The sequence below is a fragment of the Atractosteus spatula genome, chromosome 20, assembly GCF_055471065.1.
Source record: "Atractosteus spatula isolate fAtrSpa1 chromosome 20, fAtrSpa1.hap1, whole genome shotgun sequence".
Taxonomy (NCBI): domain Eukaryota; kingdom Metazoa; phylum Chordata; class Actinopteri; order Semionotiformes; family Lepisosteidae; genus Atractosteus; species Atractosteus spatula.
The window spans coordinates 11,340,104-11,360,834 of record NC_142725.1 but is presented as its reverse complement, the minus strand read 5'-3'; the positions used below and the strand labels follow the sequence as shown (position 1 = coordinate 11,360,834).

The 20,731-nt window shown below is 38.7% G+C and overlaps 1 protein-coding gene across 2 annotated transcripts in view; it reads left to right on the top strand.

Moving 5' to 3' along the window:
• Positions 1-2,287: 2,287 nt before the first annotated feature.
• LOC148817518 (polyhomeotic-like protein 2) overlaps positions 2,288-20,731 on the top strand; it is a 91,815-nt gene continuing 73,371 nt past the window's right edge. Inside the window, exons 1-2 of one of the 2 annotated variants that reach the window (XM_088938081.1) lie at positions 2,288-2,425; positions 15,031-15,109. The gene's annotated coding sequence lies outside the window, so the exon portion shown is untranslated. Of the gene's footprint in view, positions 2,434-15,030; positions 15,110-20,731 lie in introns of both variants that reach the window. The other variant, XM_088938082.1, reaches the window with a different exon arrangement.

Genomic DNA, 20,731 nt, shown 5'->3' with positions numbered 1-20,731 from the left:
CTCAGGACAGCAACATGACATGTGAATCAGTGATGATAAATTGCTCAAGTACAGCATGCTTTAATAGCTGATGATGCTCAACTACTGTTGCAAGAAAAAAGACAAATCATTGCAATTCCGATTCATTGTACTGTGAAGCGTCTGGCACCCACTGCTTCCATTAAGTAATAAATTATCCCAATCAGAGACAGAAAGTATCAATGATTTTGGGATTTAAGAATCTGGAATTGCTTGTGCAGTATAATCTTTAAAGCATGAGTTTAGTGTATCAAAACTCTCTATTATTATCATCATCATCATCATCATCATCTAACATACAAAATTATCTCCAGAAACAGCTCAAGTAATCTGGATAGCTATACTTGAATAATTTGGATCAGAGGCTGTGCTCCCAAAGAATAAGGAAAATGGACAATTTAAAAATAATCAATACCAATTATAGAATACCAATACCAATATGGTTTAATTTCAAGCAAAAGTATATTGTCCATTATCATGAACCCAAGATGAAATGGCAGATCTTTTATTTAAAAACATATGTAAAGATCTAAATTGTAAGGGAGGAACATGAAGTACAACATAGCCATAGGTTTATAGGGCCTAAGCTTATCCTGCTTTCTGTAACATTAGGTTAATTGTGAGAATAATGCTACCTCTGAATTGGACTCAAATTAAAGTTCTCATCTTTGTCATTGCAGGTTAACTTACTGTACCAGCAATGCCAGTACCCACTTGTACCACTGGGTGAACTGGGTAAACTGGACAAATAACACTGAAGTTTGGAATCCAAGATCCCCCTGATACTGGCTAGAAATTCCTAACCACTACTCCGTGCTGTCCCCTGTCTTTCAGTGTAAGGTCGGGTAAAGGTTAACAGTTTATAGAAACACTTCCGTTTCTAAAGGATATCGTTTTCACAAATAAAAAACAGATTCCCCAAGAAATGTGTGCAGAACTTCCACTGCAATGAACTCCTCTTCATAGAATTCATTGAGATGATGATTCAAGCTCTGACATAAAATAAAAAACACTTCAATCCAATTCCAGATTGCACATGCGGCCAAACTCTGATTAAGACACTGTCTGTGACATTGCTGTATCTATTCCTTACTGGTCAGCAGGGTAGAGGCAGGCATACCAATAATGATTAATCATCAACTTCCTTATTCAAGTAAGATGCTGACATCACCTGCTAAATGCCTCTTTTTACCAAATAAATCTATTGACTCAATTCAATTGGAATCTGTGATTTAGCACATACAGATTAGAATTACATTCCCAGGTAATTCTGTCTATACAATAAAACCCACACTAAGACTTTCTAACATTCCCTGACACTCAGCAAGAGCTTCTCATCTGTAATTTTGGACACTGCACCTCTAGAGTCCTATGGTATACATGCCCATGACTGTCATGGGAATTAGCGTGTATTAGGTACAGTAACTGCAGTTTGTAGCAATTGCAGTAACTACTTTAGTACATCTTTTCACAAGTTTCATGGGCATGAATTCTGTGAGAAGCACTAATAACCTTAATATTTTTTAAAATGTCCTGGGCATTGAGAGATTAATTTTCAACATCAAGCATTCTATTGAGGCCTTAATATTCTTATTTATTAATGTTGACCAAACTTACCCATCCGCTTTTTCAAATTTCCTGTAAACACATTTTGAATTAATTATGGGCTTTAGGGCCCAGGGGAAGTTGTATGGAAAATCTAATATTACATTTCCAATAAACCTGTCCCTTAGGTTTTCTTGTGCTTTAACATTGCACAAAATGACTGAAATTGATGCCCTAGTTAAAGAACAAAAGACTATATTAAAGATTTAAGGTATTTAAAACAGAGGGATTTATGCGGCTGACCAAATGCACCTAAAGCTGTAAGTCTCTCATCTACATTACAAAGGACTTCTGATACATTCTAAACTTTTCATGGAATTACCTCAGTACAGTTACAGAGGTCTTTACATTTTATAATTATAGCGCAGCTCTTGCTTTTTCTGTCTCAACGTCACAAGTCTCAGCCAAATTCCATTTTGAAGGCAGAAGCCATAAAATTCCAAGCAAGGGTTAAATCCTTTTGTGTTGCCATGGAGACTGTGCATAGGCCTGCTGTACTACTGACCTGACACGACCGTTCTATAGGAGGAGGAGGAGAGAGGGGGGTGAAGGGAGGGGGGTGTTGTAGGGAGGGGGGGTAGGAGGAGTGGTAAAAGGAAAAGCTCGCCTCTCTATTGGCGCGTAGAGGCACATGATGCCTTTTGGAATGCTAATTCATGTTCGATTTTTTTTTTTCCAGCTCCTCCTCTCTCCCTAGTCTATTCCAAGGCTGTCGGCTAGAACAAGACCCAGAAATGGTGTAGGATAACAGGAAAGAAACAAGAAACAGAAGCCAAGGAGGGAGACACGGCCTAGGTGTAAGGTATGGAGGTGTGTGTCGTTGGTTTTTGTGAATTCTGATGAGTCTCAGAGCTGCTGGTTGGTACCTTGTTCGTGAAACCTTCCTGGCTGTAGTATTAATCCCAGCAAACATTTTGTGCCAGTGTGTGTCTGAGTGTCTGCATGTGTGTGTGTGAGCACAGGATCTATTGTAATAAGAGAATATTTTGTGGCTGGCCGATGGAATACAGATCCATAAAGCAGCTGTAAATATCCCAGGCACCTATGGCTAACCCTGTAGGAGTTGTTGAACATTTTACTGTGCTGGGCTTTTGCATGGAAACAATGGATTTCATTATTTCCAGCCTGAATGTGCAGCTCATTAGTAATGGAAGCTAATGGTACATATTTCCCAGTGGGTTAATGTATTGCCTCGCTTCACAGCCAGGGTGCGTGGATTGTCCTCCTAGCTGTCGGCCTCCAAGAAGTGTTTATGCCGAGTTCTTTAAACGGCCTGAGCCTCCTCTACAGAAGGAGAAGCGACGGCTCTCCAGAAGGGTTTTCAGCCGGAGACCCAAGGGTCGGGACCCCCAGGAGGTTTATTTTTGACAAGTGCCGCAAGTCATTAATGCTCACAGAAGCGACAGGCTTGTGCCTTATCCCCAAGGCTGCTGCTCTAACCTAGCTCAGCTCTAAATACTTATACTGTACATGGATACAGTTTATCCCCACTGGAGTGCTGATACAAAGTGTATGTGCTGCCTTTCAAATTGCTTGCAATCCATACACATTGACAGATGGACAACATTTGACTTTTCTGACTACTTTCCATGTTTTCAGCCTATGCTTTTTTATTGGTATGCACGAAGCATTACAGCATGGTAAAATGTATGGTCTGTGCTGTACTACAGCATTATTACTACTCTATAATGAAGTTTATAAGTCACTTAAGTGATATAGTTACCATATTTTTTACTCTGCTGTTTCTTTTGTTTATCTATATGAGATATAGCCCAGAAATCTGAGCTAGGTGCACTGTCTTTAACCAAATAACATGGAGACAACATGATAAAAAGTTGCAGTTTTGTACAGAAACTGTTATGGCAATGCAAAGTTGCAGAGACCAGGGCACATTGTGAAATCATTCCCTACAATGTTGCTACAGCCAGAATTAGCAAAACGGTGCTGCAATGTTCCTTGTTGGCATTTTGTAACATTCTTACTTAATGTGTTTAAAACATCGTCAAGTATGTCTTCTGAATACATATACTTTACACAATGCGCATGTGCACAAGTATTTGAAAACTGGTTACAATGTCATGTTGGAATGTCTCACTTGCACACAACTTAACTTCATCCCTTCAGATGCATTGTGAAATATTTACTTAATCATTTTAGCACAACCAAATCACATCCTCACTGCTGCATTTCTAAATGTTGTTGCCACCTATTCAGTTTTCATGGTGCTTTACACACTATTTTTATTCAGGCAATTCATATCAGTTTTAGCTGGCTGTTATATTTTCCACAAACAGTAGAGAGTGAAATTTTCAGTGGTTAAGTCAGTGAAAGAGCATAGCTGACACTGGCCTTTTTCAAATTAGGCAGAAAGAGATGTGTGACCTAGTTAATCTGACAAATGTTTTAAGTGCTCAAGTCTGGTTTGAAAAATAGAATTGGCAATAGGCAATGAGGCTTGCAGACTTTTCTGGCAGTATCATAAGGTTTTTGGGTAAAATACAGTCAAATTATTTCAGTTTTTAATGAAAAGTAAAGAAGGAAAAGGAGAAGTCCTGCCCTCCAATGTTAGGATTCAAAATATAAACATCATAAAATGAACTGAAGAATTATTATGCACCTGCTAAACATTTCATGCTTTAAATAAATCCATAAAACGCTCTTTAAAAAGTGAATGACTGCTGTGGTCCAAAAGCCTCAGGCAGAAAAATGAAAGCAAAGTAAATAATGGCCATCCATTATCAGAAAGACGCTCATTCTCCTAAGAGCCTGTGCTACACTGACAATCTAGAGGCAGCAGTGAACATACTGTAGCCAGCATTGAAGGACCAAGGAAGGAAAACAGCACTTGCTGAATGAACAAACAGGGTGAACATGCCACCTCCATCCAGAGAGCACCCTAGTCTAGAGCTGAACCCTGTTCCCAAGAGCTCTGAAGCAGTAGTGCTAACCACCAGACCACAATGCCACAGTTCCTGGTGTGAACTGGGGAGTTGAGAAAAAATTAAATTATTATACATGCCAAAGAACGATTGTTCAAAGTACAGTATGTATTCATGTACCTGTAAGGAAATATAATAGAGAAAATAAACTGTTTCAGATGTCAAATGCTCACATTTCCACCCTCTACAGATTTGTAATATTAATTTCTATGCACAGCTGTGCCAAGTGCAATTGCAGCATATTAATATGGAATAGCCAGCCCTGCAAAAACAACATTCCAGGAGAGTCTTTTTGCCCAAGACCTGAACTGCTTATCTGTGAGCCACAAATTGTGTAAGCATGTTGCTGTCTTACATAAAGACGTGTATTAAACTCACGTCACAGTATTAAACTCACAAGAATGTTTCCATTGCTGTGTATAATTCCACAAAAATAGATGACTTTTTCCCCACATTTGGGGGGGTATGGTTGCACCTACCCTGAAACTTTGAATTTTTCAAATATACTTGAATACTTGAAGCAGAATGGGAACATTGCTAGAGTACCTGGACTCTAACAAAAGAACAGGTTCTGCATGGCCATTTCATGGCTTGTCATATTCAAAAGCAAGCGTTCTGAAAGCATCTTGCCTTTCCAGTTATTCCTCCCTGTCTTTTCCAGAAGCAGGGAGACAAAAAGAGTTAGAATGTCTTACCCTTGGTATGGCGCAGACAAATAACCAAGTGCTTGAATGTAACCCAGCATTCACCCCTACGTGTCAAATATTTAGATGATTATTTAACTCTGACCAAAATCAGTCCACCAATACTATTTTCAAATAGAAACACAAGACTCAATAACATTTGTAAGGAAAGAATGCCTATAGCATTTTGCTTATAAAGAAACACTGACACCACTTTATTATAGACAGAGGAGGAGTTCCTTTCTGGCCTAGTAGAAATAATGGAGATCTCTGTACAGGCATGTGGTCATGCAGGTGTAACACATTCAGCTCTCCCTGCCACTGCTGGGCAATCCCTCCTGTTAGCAGGTTAAGAACCACGCAGTGCCATTTTCTAGCCAGCAATGAATTTTTACTGCACCACAAGACCAGCTCCTCTGCCAGGGCAGAGTTTTACACTGCCTTGCTTACAGAGGTGAATGCCTTGAGCTGTATAGTTGGCTTAAAGCATGAGCCCTGTTACATAGGTAACCCTAAGAAGTCCACTGGCCTGGTGTGATTATGGCAAGAGGCAGGGAAAAATAAGGAAAATACAATGATCAATGCCACCATCCTGGTAGATCCCTTTCCAGACCATATTGCTGCCAGCACTTTAACTGTCTCCATGCAAACACATGGCCAGAATTGCTGTACTAATGGGCTGCTGTACTAATTTGCAAGGGCAGCAAGTACACTTAACATCTCATCCATCTCAATCAACACAGTCGACAGTGGATGCACGAGTTTCTCAATTATTCCTGTCTTTGAACCCCTCGTTTCTTTACTGCTTATACAGTAGATAATTTCAAGACTAACTGAAGTCTGGATTGAAAACATCTTCATCAAGTATTCATTAGCATTATAGCAAATATATATGAATTATAAGTCACTCTGGATAAGGACACCTGCTAAGTATAAAACACAGGTACTGGAATTGAATATAGTTGCCCAGCACTGATCATTTATGAAATTACAGATTCATTGATTTTGTAAAATAAAGTTAATGCTAACATGCCGATATGTCTGAAAATGTGCTTCATAATTTAAAGGCATCAGAGGGGATTGATATTCTAACCTTTACTAAACTGAACATTGGGTGCTATATTCCCTCTCCAACAAAACTCCATGGCTCTCTAGGTGTGTAATTTGATTCAATTCCTGACCTACTGCAATTGTTTGTTCTGAAATACTAATAGTCTTAGTGCCCTTATTAAAACTATGCCTTTCATCATGTGGACACTTCTAGAAATACTACTGTGTGCCGTGTAGTGCTTATAGGGAGATTCACAAACAGTCAATCTTCAATACCTCAGTAGCACTCTACTGCATTGAGCACCACATGTACAAAATGATTTTGACAGAGACTTCAGTTATTAAAATATCTCCCTCTTTGACGACTATTAAATCCCTCAAAGAACTTCCATCTGAAAGACTAGTTACTACAAAATATGATCGACTTGCAATTCTGCGATCATGGTGCTGTACCAACTGCTACCCCATACCCCATACCCCATACCCCATCTTTTCCTCCAAGATAATTAATTCTCATCTCCTGCATAGGCTTTCATCTCTCTAGGCCATGATTCAAATACAGTTCAAGTCACAGTAGAATAGAGGTTCACAGTCTAATGATAGCCCCCTGTGGGCTGTTTCACCAAACCACTGCACAAGGAGGAATCTTTTCTAGACTACAGATACAAGAGTAGATCAATTGGTATCTCGTCACAGGAGGGTTGAAGCACACTGGACTTTCTTTGTAGAGTAGTGACTCCGTACATTCTCTCCTATTATACAGTACCCTCAAAAAGTATAGGAACAGCAAAGTTAAAACTGATTTTCTTGCTTTATAAATGGGATTTATATTGACAATATACTGTAGTATACTTTTTTTGGTAATTCCATACATATATTTGATCATATCAGAATAAAACCAGTTTGTACGCTAAAAACATTGAAATCAGAACATTCCAGGAATATGCCTCGAGACTTTGCTGTATCCATATTTTTTGGAAGACGCTGTACAGTACATACAGTATCTCTCTGGAATGGTGTATGTTGCTTCAGTGTGGATAGGCAGATATTTCACAACATTAGCTTTACCAAAACTATGTGCAAATGTTTGCACAGAAACATTCCAGACACAACAGACAGCAGAAATCATGGTACCATATAGGAATTTTACTTTGCATTTTTTATTCTTATAAAAACTGTTATAAAGATGCTGCACTTCAGTCATGAATGTCATTTGTCCTCTCTTCTATGTAAAGCGCTTTGAGATCCTTCAGGATGAAGGATGAAGGTTGAAGTGCTACAGAAGTGCAATTAATTATTTATTATTATAAACTATAGCACATAAGACAGCAAGCTACTGTAAGTAGCTGATTTTCTGCTTGCTTTACTCTGGGAAATGACAAGTAATTGGGACTGAGAGCAATGTTTAAGTTTGGAAAGGCCTGAATAAGCGAGTCTGTGCTTGTAGTTCTACATTCAAGGTTACACTTTAGTTAAGCATGAGACACAATCTCACCAGCATGTGAATGGGTTACACTGACAAAAAACAGTTTATAGGACAACGGACTGTTCAGTTTGGCTTCCCACAGTTGTTTCCAATATAAGTGGGAGAAGGCTACAACATCATTCAATACACAAAACCTTAATTTGGAGTGCCACCCTGTCTGTTAATGAGCCACACATTTCCATTTAAGCCTGAAACATAAATCTCAGTGATACTATGTGAAGCATAAAGGTGCCCAATGGATCTTTTGCACAGTTGGAAAGAATAATCCATTCGTACAGCTATTTCCTTTAATGTGGATAATTATGACAACAAATAACTGGTGGCAAGTGAAAATAGTCTACTAAATAATGTTCAGAATGCTGAAAGGTACTACATTATTCTTAGAAACTATGACAATTTTGTAGCTATTTAAAAAAAGCTTTTGGGGTTTATTGGGACTAGTGTGCAAAGTGGACAACTATGGGTCTAAAGAGCTGAAAGAGATCAAGTGAAGTGTCAGGGCTTGGTCTGTAATACAGCCAAGAAATTACTTTCAACTTCCCTTCCTACTGATCTCTTTCTTACTGCAGCGCTGCAGCTGTGCTAGAACATAGGTTGTTTGTGGATATGTGCAGTCTGAGATTCATAAAATTCTCCAGAGGACTGGTCTATGCCCTGTAAATTATTAGTTAAGTAACACAGAAGAAAAAGCACTGGATTTGAATTTGGCAGCATTCAAATGACTTAGACTGTAGATTGAAGGATTCAGTAAGAAAGCTTTATGTGGCATACAGTAGCAAAGGAGCTAGTGGCTTCCCAAAGATAGCTTATTGTGGTGCGTAGAAAGAGAGGTGTGCATTTGTTTCAGAGGCAAACACCTGATTGGAAGACATAGGAGGGGGCAGGGGATTGGAACTTTTAGGAGGCATGGAGCTGGACTGAAAATGGAGAGGTAGATTCCTCCTAATGTGTGTTGGTGTCCAAAACCAGGTCAAAGAAGAAAAGGGCCAAGGCGAAGTCCTGCGTGGGCCATGTGTGATAAGGGTGTCTGGGGTACAGTGATAGACGGAAACAAAAACTTAAGACCCAAATCCTTTCCAGGGTTAAACGGTTCCTGCAGCTTTATTGAGAGAAGGGGGAGGGGTTCTTGTAATTGTACCATTTAGGAATTATATTAGGCATTTTAATCCGACATTAGTGTTCCATTTGCATAATGCAGTAGTCCACCCCTCCCACGTGTCACCCCCCTCAGCTTCCAGCCAGACAAGTGAAGTGTCAGGACTTGATCATGCCTCCCTGCCAGTATAACTGTAGCACTGCCAAGAAATTGCATTCAGCTTCCCTTCCTCCTGATCTCTTCTGAATGTTGCACTTACAGTACATTTAGGACATTTTTGCACTCAGTCACATCTAAAAGTCTGTTGTCACTTCGGCATTATATGGACCTTTTCAAGAAATAAAAGAGGTTTTTATGCACTAAAATATGCACAATTCAGATCTTACGGATTGGATCAAATGTTTTAAGCCAAGGTATTAGAGATACATTCAGGCAGTTTTCCGAGTTGACTGCATTAACCTAGCTGCAGTGCTTATATACACGGTAACACAGAGGGCAACATTACACACAAGAAGAAAAATAAAACATCAAAATGTCCAAAGGCTTAACCAATAAAAATACCCACTCTATACAGTCATATGCAAATGCTGACTTCCAGAGGTTTTTTGTGTTTTTCAGCTTAATTCATATTTAAATGCTTAACAGTATTCCACTTCTGCACGGTGAAAAAGCTTCAATATTCCACATAATGTGCCTATATTCGAAGACTCAACAAAGGAAAAGCAGTTCTCACTAGAGATCAGTTTGGTTCAACTTCCAGGTGTTTCTTTCCTCCTAGTGCACTTTGCCTCGTATGCTCCCAGCCAAGTTTCTCCCTAAGAGGCTGATAGGCAAACAGCTGTCTGAAATAAATCTACACTCTTCACAGACGCCAAGCCTGTAGTGATAGGTCTGTACTCTCCAGTCACCTGGCTGGAATTGTTGATTTCCTGACATATTTTCCACATTTTGTAGAATTTGTATTTTTTCTCAGACTTTTACTGCTTTCCCAATAGCAGTTCATGACAGCATCTTCTTGAAAGGGAACACAGAAGAAGAGTTTTAAAATTGCAGCATCGTAATTAACATACAGTATTCTGTGTCATGCTATTGACTTCACTGGAAAAAAATCAAAATAACAAAAAGCTGAAGATTATTCTCCTAAAATTAATTTGTTCCTATTGCTTGACTTCTAAGAAAATAGTCTACTCCACACTGTATATTGGCTAGTCTCCACAGAATATTCTTTTCACTGTTCAAGAAGTATTGCAAGTGGAAAACCTGTAGCAGTTTAATCTTATCTATGATTACTTTATGTGCAGGCAAATGTTACAAGCATTCTAAAACAAAAATGCTTACTAACAGCTAGAATTTTCTGATACATACTTGTTGGCTTTTTGTCTGAGGCAAACACTCTGTCCAAATCTTTCATACAGTGTTAATTTTTTTTTTCTGTAGATGTGTGTGCATGCATAATAGAGTGTTTCACAATGAAATGGCCAGTGTGTTCAGGAACACTGAACTGTATCAGGAAATATACTGTACAATGAAAATGTGTCCATTTCCAGAAACAGGCTGGGTCATCTCACAGATCAAAATTTAACTTGTGATAAAATCCACACACCAACATTGTATGGTAGGAAAACTCTGGACGGTTCCTTCAGTTACATTACACTACAGTTACACTAGTCTGCAGCACATTTGATTCAAATTTCTTTGAAAACAACAAAAAAAAATACTAAGCAAATACTTAATGTACATTGTGGAATGGGCAATAAAATCCCTTTCCAATCTTCGGATAACCTGCAAAATTAAACCTAATCACATGCTGTAATATTAACATTTTTTTTAATAATAAAAAAGACCTGAATGGGACTGGTTTCAAAACTGAATGGCTTGTGAAAACGTTCTGTATTCAAAACGCATAAATCATCCTCTGGTGTTCTGATTGCAGACAGATATTTGATAGCCACAAGGGCTGTTAAGCACAGAGACACGTGGGTAAGGATCCTATGATATACCATCAGCCCCCAAGGCCACAGCATGAGAGAATCTTCTGCACAGTTGTTTTCTTCTTACAATGACCTTTAACATTTGGTTAATTTTTAGAGTTTCTTGTGCAGTATCATTCAAGAGAGATGCCTATTATTTCCCGAGCAGTCCATGAGCACAACAAATGAACAATAACTTGACTCTTAATTCATTTACAAATCCTTCCCACAGCAAAAATAAAATACAACATATTCAGATGTTGTAAATCACAAAGAAAAAGGGCTCTGCTAATTTAAAATGGAACCACTGTGCTGCAGGTCTTTTGGTCAATTAAACCCGAGTTATTTAAAAGGCTAATTACCACTGTCTGTCAAACAAATGTCTACAGTTTCTTTTGAGAAGTTTTTGCTTATTACCCATTGCAGATAAAGTAGATAAGTAAAATGTGCTAGGCACATGACGATGACCACATGCAATCCAGACTTTTGTTAACAATGAACAAAAAATATGGAAGGTGTTTGACTGTAAGGCTCATTAATCAATACTATGAGTAAGAATCCCATACCTGACTAATTGGGAAGGCCAGAGAGAATGGAGGTTTGACTCATGCACTGTAAACATGGCACAACTACAAATGCTACTGCAAAAAAAGCAAAACTTCTGCTATTTTACAATCTTTGCTCTTAATCCCCATGAATTATAGAAGAAGCACTCACTGGCTGTAAGACACTTAATTACAGTACTTTAGGTGTTTTTAACTCCAGGCTGAACTTGTCCTCATTGATCCTCATACTCATGGTCTTAGGGCTGATCTCAGACATTTCTTGGAACTAAACTTGTGTTTCCAGAAAGGGAAGAAAACATGACAGTTTTTAGCAAAATTTTAGCAATTTGCTAATTTGAGGGAACTGTTGTGTCGTCTCCTGTGTAAGTGATTATTTTTATTTGTATTTCCTATAACTGACTTTAGCTATTTATGGAGGAACAAATGACTGTAAAACTCACAGCTTTACATAGTCAACATTAAAAAACATTACCTAAGAGGTGGACTCTAGTTGTTTTCTAGTCTTCTAATGGGAACTAATATGTAGTAATTTTAAAATAAACTTACAGACAGGGACAGATGTAAAATAAACACGTGTGCAAAAAACAGTTATATAGTACCTCTGTTACAGATCAGACACTCTAATCATTGTCTGAAATTCAGTACAGCTGTAGAGAGAAAAAAACCTTGTGCTGGAGATGACTCATTCACTGTCACTCGGTAGTAGTGTATGTGTCAAACAAAGTAAAAGATGAAAAGAAATTATTCTAACTTTTTATTACCCTGGAAAATATGCCCTACAGTGATGCATACTCAACTGGAGATCATATTAGCAGTGCTACAGTTTTGCCGTTTTCAGTTTAGTGGTTTTCATAAGACAGCTGTAATAATTTGTGAGGGATATTAATTGCATGACACTTTGGCACCAATGCAGATGAGAATATTTACTGTAAATCATGTAAAAAAGGGAAATAATGTCCTCATGTTTCAACACTAGAAAGAAAATGATAAATATTTACTGCAATCTTTAAAGCAGCCTTTTTTATCAGTTTTGTACTCCATCCATAAAGTGCAGGAGAACTACAGTGAGTTGAAAAACTATTCATACCCTTACACAATCTGATGCTTTAAAGTATGCAGTCATGACAGCTTGAAATAGCAAATAATATTTGTTGTAGACAACCTACTCCACACAATCAAAGCAAAAAAATATATTAACAGATAATTAATGGAAATGGAACAGTTGTGATGACAAAATAATTCAAATCCTTTATTGTGGAAACCCTGACTGGCGTACAAAAATTACTTAACTAGTCACACAATTAAGTGAGTGTCCCCTAGCTGTGTGCAATAATGATTCAGAAGATTTCAGAATTAATACACCTGTCTCTGTAAGAATGTCCAGCAAGGAACTGAATTTTGAACAAAGATTCAGCCATAAGGACTAAGGATCTCTCAAAATAACTCAGGGATAACGTACAGAGGCACAGACCAAGGGAATTTTATAAAGATTTCAGATATTGAATATTCCTTTGAGCACGGTGAAAATGATCATTGAGAAATGGAAGATATGTCATACTGTACCAACAGGCCACTGTTTAAATTAGGCAGTCTGCAAGGCCAGCAGTGACTTTGATACTGTATTTCAATGACTGAAACAGGACAAAATGTCCATCAATCAAAACTGACTTGTATGGCATAATTGCAAGATGCCACTTAGTACTTAAAAAAACATCTCTGATACTGCATGGAGTTTGCATCAAAGTATTTGAATCATAGTGCAAAATTTGTTTTGTGGTCAGATGAGACAAAACTGGAACATTTTTGTCTAAAAGCAAAATGTTATGTCTAGTGCATTCACCAGTACGCCATCCCTGCTGTCAAGCATTGTGGTGGAAGCATTATGTTATTATAGGGCTGCTTCTCATCAGCAGGAACTGAAAAGCTTGTCACGACAGAGAGAAAAAATGGATGGAGCAAAGTACAGACAAATACTAGGAGGAAACCTGTTTCAGTCTGCTAAAGACTTAACACTGGGGTGAAAATGCAGTTTCAGTACGATAATACTGAATAATTTAATCCAAAACTCAAGGAGTGGAGTGGCTTAAAAATAAGAAAGTAAATTCCTTTGAGTCATCCAAAGTCCTGACTTGAATCCTACTGAGAATTCAATTCAATTTATTTTTATAAAGCACTTTTCACAACAAGGTTGCCCCAAGGTGCTTAACAAAGCAAGTGACCATACTGTACATGTTGTGAATACAGAACAGAAAAGACCAGAAGACAACAGAGGAGAGGAACCAAAAACTCCTTAGCAAGGAGAAAAAAAAACCTCTAGGGGTCCAAGGTCAACTGGCTGCCCAACCCCTTTGGTGAGAATTGGTGGAAACTTCTTGAAAACTGTTATATACAGTATATAAGCAAAACCCAGGCAATTTGAAAGAGGCTGAGTAAATCTGCCAAGAAGAATGGGCAGAAGGTGGATAGAGACTCTGCCAAGGTGGTGCAAAGTGGACAATGAAGTACCCAAATAGACTGGCACCTGAAAAGGGGTGTCAAAGGTTCTTCCACCAAAATATTCTGTTCACAGATGTGAATACTTTGCAATAATTTTCATTTTTCAGTGTAGTTTTTTCTGACATTTCCAGTACCTTTGTCATGCTCGTCATTGCAGAGCAGGGACAAGCCTGTATTTACAAGGTAGCCGGCCTTCTCTTCAGCACTGGTTATCATGGTAATTAAGTCGACAGGAGTCTTATACCACCTGGAGACAATTACCCACACTGCCTGCCTCAGGTGGTTCAAGACTACATACCTATGGTCTGGCAGTGCCTGGGATCACAGTCATACAGTTCACTTTGTCTTTAGCTTTGTCCTGAGTTCTGAGTTCTTGCTGTGCTTGCTTCCTGAACTCTGGACCCTGCTTCACCCTGTTCTTGTTCACTTGACCCTCTTGTGGTGCTTTGTACTGTGTACTGTGTCTCTTGGTTTTGAACTTTGCTCGTTCCTGTTCACGGCTCTGGACTGTGCTTGCCTGTGCTTGGCTTCGCTGCCCCTGTCTGTCTCCAATGCAGGCTGCCAACACCATGCTGCTCACTCAAGCTGCTGTGTGCTCGTGTTTTGCTACTTCTCTGCTCTTGGCTTTATTTCACAAAATACATACTGTATCACTGCTTCACCACGTCCAGCAGCAACACGCTGCAACCTTATCTTACCCTTAGAAATCTTCAGCTTCAGCATTCTGGCTTTGAATAAATTATTCTGTTTATTGCTGTGCAAGCATTAATTTCTAATTTTACAAAATGGGACACCATAGAAAGGATCTCAATACTCTTGCAAGAGAGCACATGCACAGGATGTTTCAGTGCTGCAGTGGAAATATTCACATTATGAAAGTGAGGATGAAGAGCGAGAAACAAAGTGGATGAATTTGCATTTGAATTTACATCCAGATAGAAAACAAATATATCATGGTTAAAACTGAAAGAGCCACGTACACTACGGCTTAAAATCACATTTCTGAAAAGGCTGCTGAGACCCTCTTGCAACCCCACTGCACTGTTGTCTCCTCACAGGACAAATGTCACAGCTGTGAGATAAATGTTGTAAGAATATGGATCTGCTTCCTCTGTCTGCAGGTGTAAGAGGGAGAAGGGACGACAAGACGCCTGGGAGCTAAACACTGCAGAAGTAGAACATCTGGTTCTTTCTCCAGCTGTAAGTTCTGCTCATCACACCTGCTCTGTCCATACAGGTCTGTCCACCTTTAAAGCATCAAAGCCAACTGACTTCATGGATAGTTTCAGAGTTTAAAGTTCAAAGCTTGTCCCATTGGAAAAAACAAATGACTCCACATTTTCTTAAAAGTCTTGCATCTTAGTGTAAAGAACTGCTTGAATGGATTCAGCATTACAAATTAAAAAGATGAAAGTTTCTTTTTTTTTATTAAACCAAGGCTCAAGTCCAAACTCCCCTGCCAAACTCAAAATTCAAACCCAGTTCTTCATAGCAGACTTCCATTAGGTTGATGCAAAAAAGCTTCAAGGAAATTTAGTTATTACACAGTTGGAAATTGAAGACAGGTTTGTGGGTAGACGTTTGATTTAATCCAGCCCATTGCATTATACAGTTAGCACAGTTCATTTGGTGTACTACAGCAGAGAGTTTTGAAAAGCCACATTTGACTCTCCTGTTGCTCCATGTAAACATTATTTTTAAGGAGTGTGATAAATAATGTTTTATGTACAATAGGAATGACCTAGATAGATGTACTGTATACACATTTATCCTCTAATTAAAAGGTGTTACAGTACCTGCAATTTACTGAATTGGCAACTATCAATAGAAAAAAAAAACCTCATCATAAATTTTCCTTTAGTGAACTTGAGGATAGTACTCCCAGAATTCATTATAATACATGAATATATTTATTATACATATAATAGCCAACATTATATACCCCAGAAGGTTCTCAGTGCATGATGAGAACAGTCATCAGTGATCAGATCAAAGCAGTCACAATGTAAATAATAAAAGCACTTATGTTTTATATGCCTTATTTAAAATAGTACACACAACCATTTTCCCAGATTTAAAACCTTAAATGAGCATGTTTTATTAAAAATCCAATTTTTTTTAAAACAAATCTCAAATAAACCATAATACATTTTTCCATTTACTTCCATCTATACCAATTTATTAACACTTATGCTGAAGGTTTCTGTTCTGCAGATTTAAAATGCCCAAGAAATGAGTGTATACAGTTGAAAAGCAGGTTTAAAAGTCTTGTCAGCCTACTGTTTCTCTAATTAGAGTTTTAAAGAAGTCTCTTGCTACTCCTTTCAAGTTTCAAGTGGTTTTATGATCACAAGCTTTGCTGTAAATTATTTCGGGATCCTATCTGTGATGAGAGGTGCTGTATATGGAGACATTATTGTTAATACATTTGGAGGCCTTTAATGGCATGTCATGAGTTGGTGTCCCAATGGACTCCTGGAACATGAGGTGGTGTGGGGGAGGGCTGAGAGACAGTGTTGTGGCTGGGGCAGCTCTGTTGTCACATGCACATGTATTTCTGTAGCTGTACTTGGAGGCTTGGTCACTGTGCCTTTGATCTCTAGTAATTAATAATGACTGTCTGTCTGATGTCATTGCAAGATCCTGTCATTCTGAAGAGGAACTGGGGAGGAAAGGAGTGATGTCTGTAAATCACAGGGACAGGATTACCAGGGGCCATGGCCTTATATATACTGTATATAATCCAGGTCTCCCATTTGAGTAACAGATCTCTCTCTAACCATGCTACTATCAAAGTTTTGCAACTACAAAGGGTACAAGGAGGTTTTCTTGGGTCTGACATGGTAATTTGAACCCAAAAAGCAGGAAACATTTGATGTGATTTTGAAGCTTGAGTTTCAGCGTGGTGAATTTAATCACTCAACATTAAAACTTAAAATACCTATCTTTATTGTCCTTGTTCCAATCAATCAGAATAATCCATGGTGCTTAGCATACACCCTGTAACTAAATTTTGCTTGCCATTAACTTTCAGAGCACGAGTTAAATTCATGGCTGATTCACCATAAGGAAAACTCAACTTTTCAGTTCAAACCTTAGGAAAACAATGATTATTCATTCAGTCCTTTACCATGTGATTCCTTATTGAAAACAGTGAGATTTATGTGTTATTTTTTAAACAGGAGTTGCTGCCAATGCAGAAGCTCTTTCCAGACTTAGTGTAAATCACTGCAGTTTTTAGCAGTGGTTACTGTGTTCTGATACTCTTACATTTGAATTCGTTTGGTTATATACCACCAAACCAACGTGGCCCTGCAAATAATGTTTAATCCCATTTAGTTCTCTATTCAGGCAAAACCAAAGAGTCCCACAAAGTCTGCTGTTTGAAATAGAGTCATTTATCTCCATCCTATATTCCCATACCAATCTGCAAGAACCGGTGAAGCCCACTGGATTCTACATTGTGCAGAGTTGTGCAGAATGCCAGCCAGGAATCCTCACTGTGCTAGCAGGGGCTAATTCTATCAAGGTTTACAGTATTAGCCTTGCAGTGTTGCCATTGCTAATCATCGTGAGTGGTTTCTAATCCCAGTGTTCCTTCATTGTTCAAACACTATCACAACCAATACCACTCCTGTCTTTGGATAACAACAAAGAATGCACAAAGAAAGATTTGTATTCCGATAAATAGCTCAGGGCCGAATTAAAAGTAAAGTACAACTCCCCTAGGATATTAATTGAGCTTTTTTCCCCTCTTTTTGGCAGTGCGGGTGTTTGTTTTGTAATGTTAGCTGGTAGTGCCTCCCTAGGGTGTCAGCTGCGTGTGGTGGGGCAGGGAGGCAGTTGTACAACGTGCTGCTGCCCCTTCTGGCCTCCATTCACTGCAGAGGGAAAAAAAGGGAGAAGAAATGCTTGTTTGGGAGGAAGCCAGGAGCTTATAAACTGGTCTTACGACTCTCTTTGTGCTAGACTGCTGAACTGTTTGAGACAAGTCCATTAGAGCCAGACCACCAAATCACATCACCCGCTTATCGGACTCTGTAGCTAGCAAACATTTGTTCGTTAACACTTCACGTCTACCATGAAATACGTACACCACATGCTGTTTAGCTGCAGCGTGAATCGACACAAAACAGGAAAATGTCGTATAGCTTCTTTCCAGAAGAAATCTCTTTGCACAAAAATGTATGTCATAGAGGAAAAAAATGGCTGCTGGCCATAAGGTTTTATAGGATGAAAGTTACATTGAATTACAGTTCATTTATGATGTTATACCTTTAATAAATGTGTTAGATATTTTGTTACATAAATACAAGACTTGCTTCCCCCCCAAAAAAAACCCTGGGCCAGTTTGAAGCTTTAAATTCTTAAAGAAAGTGCTTAAGACGACATGGGGATCAGCAGAAACTAGGCCAGATTCGTTCCAGGTTTATTTGGCTTTGCCCTTGAGGAACATGGCTCATTTCCCCTCCCTTGTTAAAACTGTGGAACAGACTTGCTAAACAGCTCTGAAACTGTTAGGCCAGCCTCTTTGTTGACGGCTTCCAGCCCTCACAATAAATTTTGCCATTTCCAATACTGTTGTGAGTACAAACCCAATGTCATCACTTCTCTTGAATGGATTTAAGCCCTGATATGTCAGCACAACCTGTTGTTGATCAACGGAAGACAGCAAATGTCAATGTTATATACCTTGTAAGGCTTTTTTTGCTTATTACCTCACCAGTACTTCTGTTTTCTCTCGTTTTAAAACTCTGAGACAAATTAAGATCAGTTTCCTAAAAACCGCACTGCAGTCTGCTGTTAAGTGAAGTTCCTCCTGTTATATCTTTTAATAGAGAGAGATTGGGAAATTACTTAAACAGCTAATTGTTTGTTTCCAACAACACATTTTTGTATTCTTTAAAATGGGAACCTGAAATCCCCATGCTCAGAGTTCAAACTGAGGAGGAACAGTAGTGGAAAGGGAATGCTGTTCCCCTTGTGAGACAAAGCAGCAGTGGTTACAAATAGATGTGTTCCCTTCTGAAAACTTCAGCAAAGCTACTCAAACTGAAGAATCCTCAGGGTAAGATAAAGTGCAATAAATGTCAGCAAAAACTAAAGATAAAAAAGAAAAATGTTGATTGGATGAGTATTCATGTCAGTGAATTCCATATTTCATGGAAATCTCTTTGGCAGCAATTACAGCTACAAATTGTTATGCTTGGGTGAGCTTTCGGTCGGCTCAAACTCTTGGATTCTTCAGTCTGTCAGCAAGATGCAGCTTACTTCAGCTATTCGCCATATCATAACACAGATCTACTAGGATAGGTCTACCAACTTTGCACACTAGCTTGGTGCCATTTTGTATCCATTCTTCTTTGCAGATTTGCCCATGCTCAATCAGGTTGCCTGGGGATCGCTTATGGACAGCAGTTTCCAAGTCTTATCACTGATTCTCAATAGGATTCAGGTCAGAACTTTGACTGGGTGCCTCAAGGACATTCACTTTCTTATTCTTAAGCTATTTCAGTGTAGCTCTGGCCTTGTGTTTTGAATCATTATGCTGCTAAAAGGTGGATTTTTCCCTCAGTTTTAAATCTTTAGGATTTAGGAGATTGAAACAGGTTTTCCTATAGTATTTACCTGTACTGTGCTCTGTCCATATTTCCTTCAATCCTAACAAGCTTTCCAGTCCCTGCTGAGGACACGCATCCCTAATGTACAATACTGCCACTACCTTGCCTGTGGGCATGGTGTTGAACTGGAGATGAGCAGTGTTGGATCTGCACTAAACCTAATAGTTCGCATTTAGGCCAAAATGCCCCAGCTTGGTTTCATCTGAACACAACACGCTTTGGCACATTTTCCACTCTGCCATACTGGTCAGATTTGTGGTGTGACCGGAATATTGTTGACTGAGACACATTTTCTCCCATCTCAGACATTGAACTCACTGGCCTCACAGTGCCCTCCCTCCCCAGTCTCCTCCTTGCCCAGATGCTCAGTTTAGAGAGACATTCTGATCAAGGCAGTGTGTGGGTGGGAAGATACACTAGTGAGACTGCTTCACCAAAAGGCTTGAATACATATGCAAACATAAGTTGGACATTTTTTTCTTATTAATGATCAGCTTCTTTATTAGCTTTAATTGTGCGGAGCAGGTTTGTGTACGTAACAAATATTAATTGCTCCTTCAAAGTTTCACGACTGCAAGCTTTCAAGCAACAGAACGAGTAAGGGTATGAATACTTTTACAAGGCAGTGTAACAGATAAAAACAATTATCCATAAAAATACATGTAATAGTTTTCAAACAGAACTGGCTCTTCAATAGGAGTAATTGGCATATTTAAATCTGTGATATAAAATACCACAGAATGAGACCTAGCTGGTGCTCTGTGCAAATGCCTTTAATACCCTAAAGAAAGGTTAGTACAGTCTAAAAAATAGGTTTTGCAGCTTTGCCCACTTGTTTTCCATGCTTTTTATATGTATTTGCCTTGTTTTGCAATACTTTCTTTACCTTACATCTCAATGTTTTGGCATGCTTCCACAAAGGGCTCTGGGGACCTACAGTAGTTCAAGGTGGTATTGAATCGAGTGAACAGGTATCCCAATTTCATCTCCCCTTGTAGACCAATCTCTCTCAGTTTCATAGCTCACAATTTAAGAAATTATTTTCATGTAATAGCAGTGATGTGGCTCAAACCACAGCAAAAAAAGAGACTCATCCATTATAATTTATCTTTTTTTCTAATTTCCCACTTTTAAACTCAGGGTCCTTTGGTTTTTTTTACCCCTTCAAGCAGCTAATTTATATGGTAATGAGCAGATAACA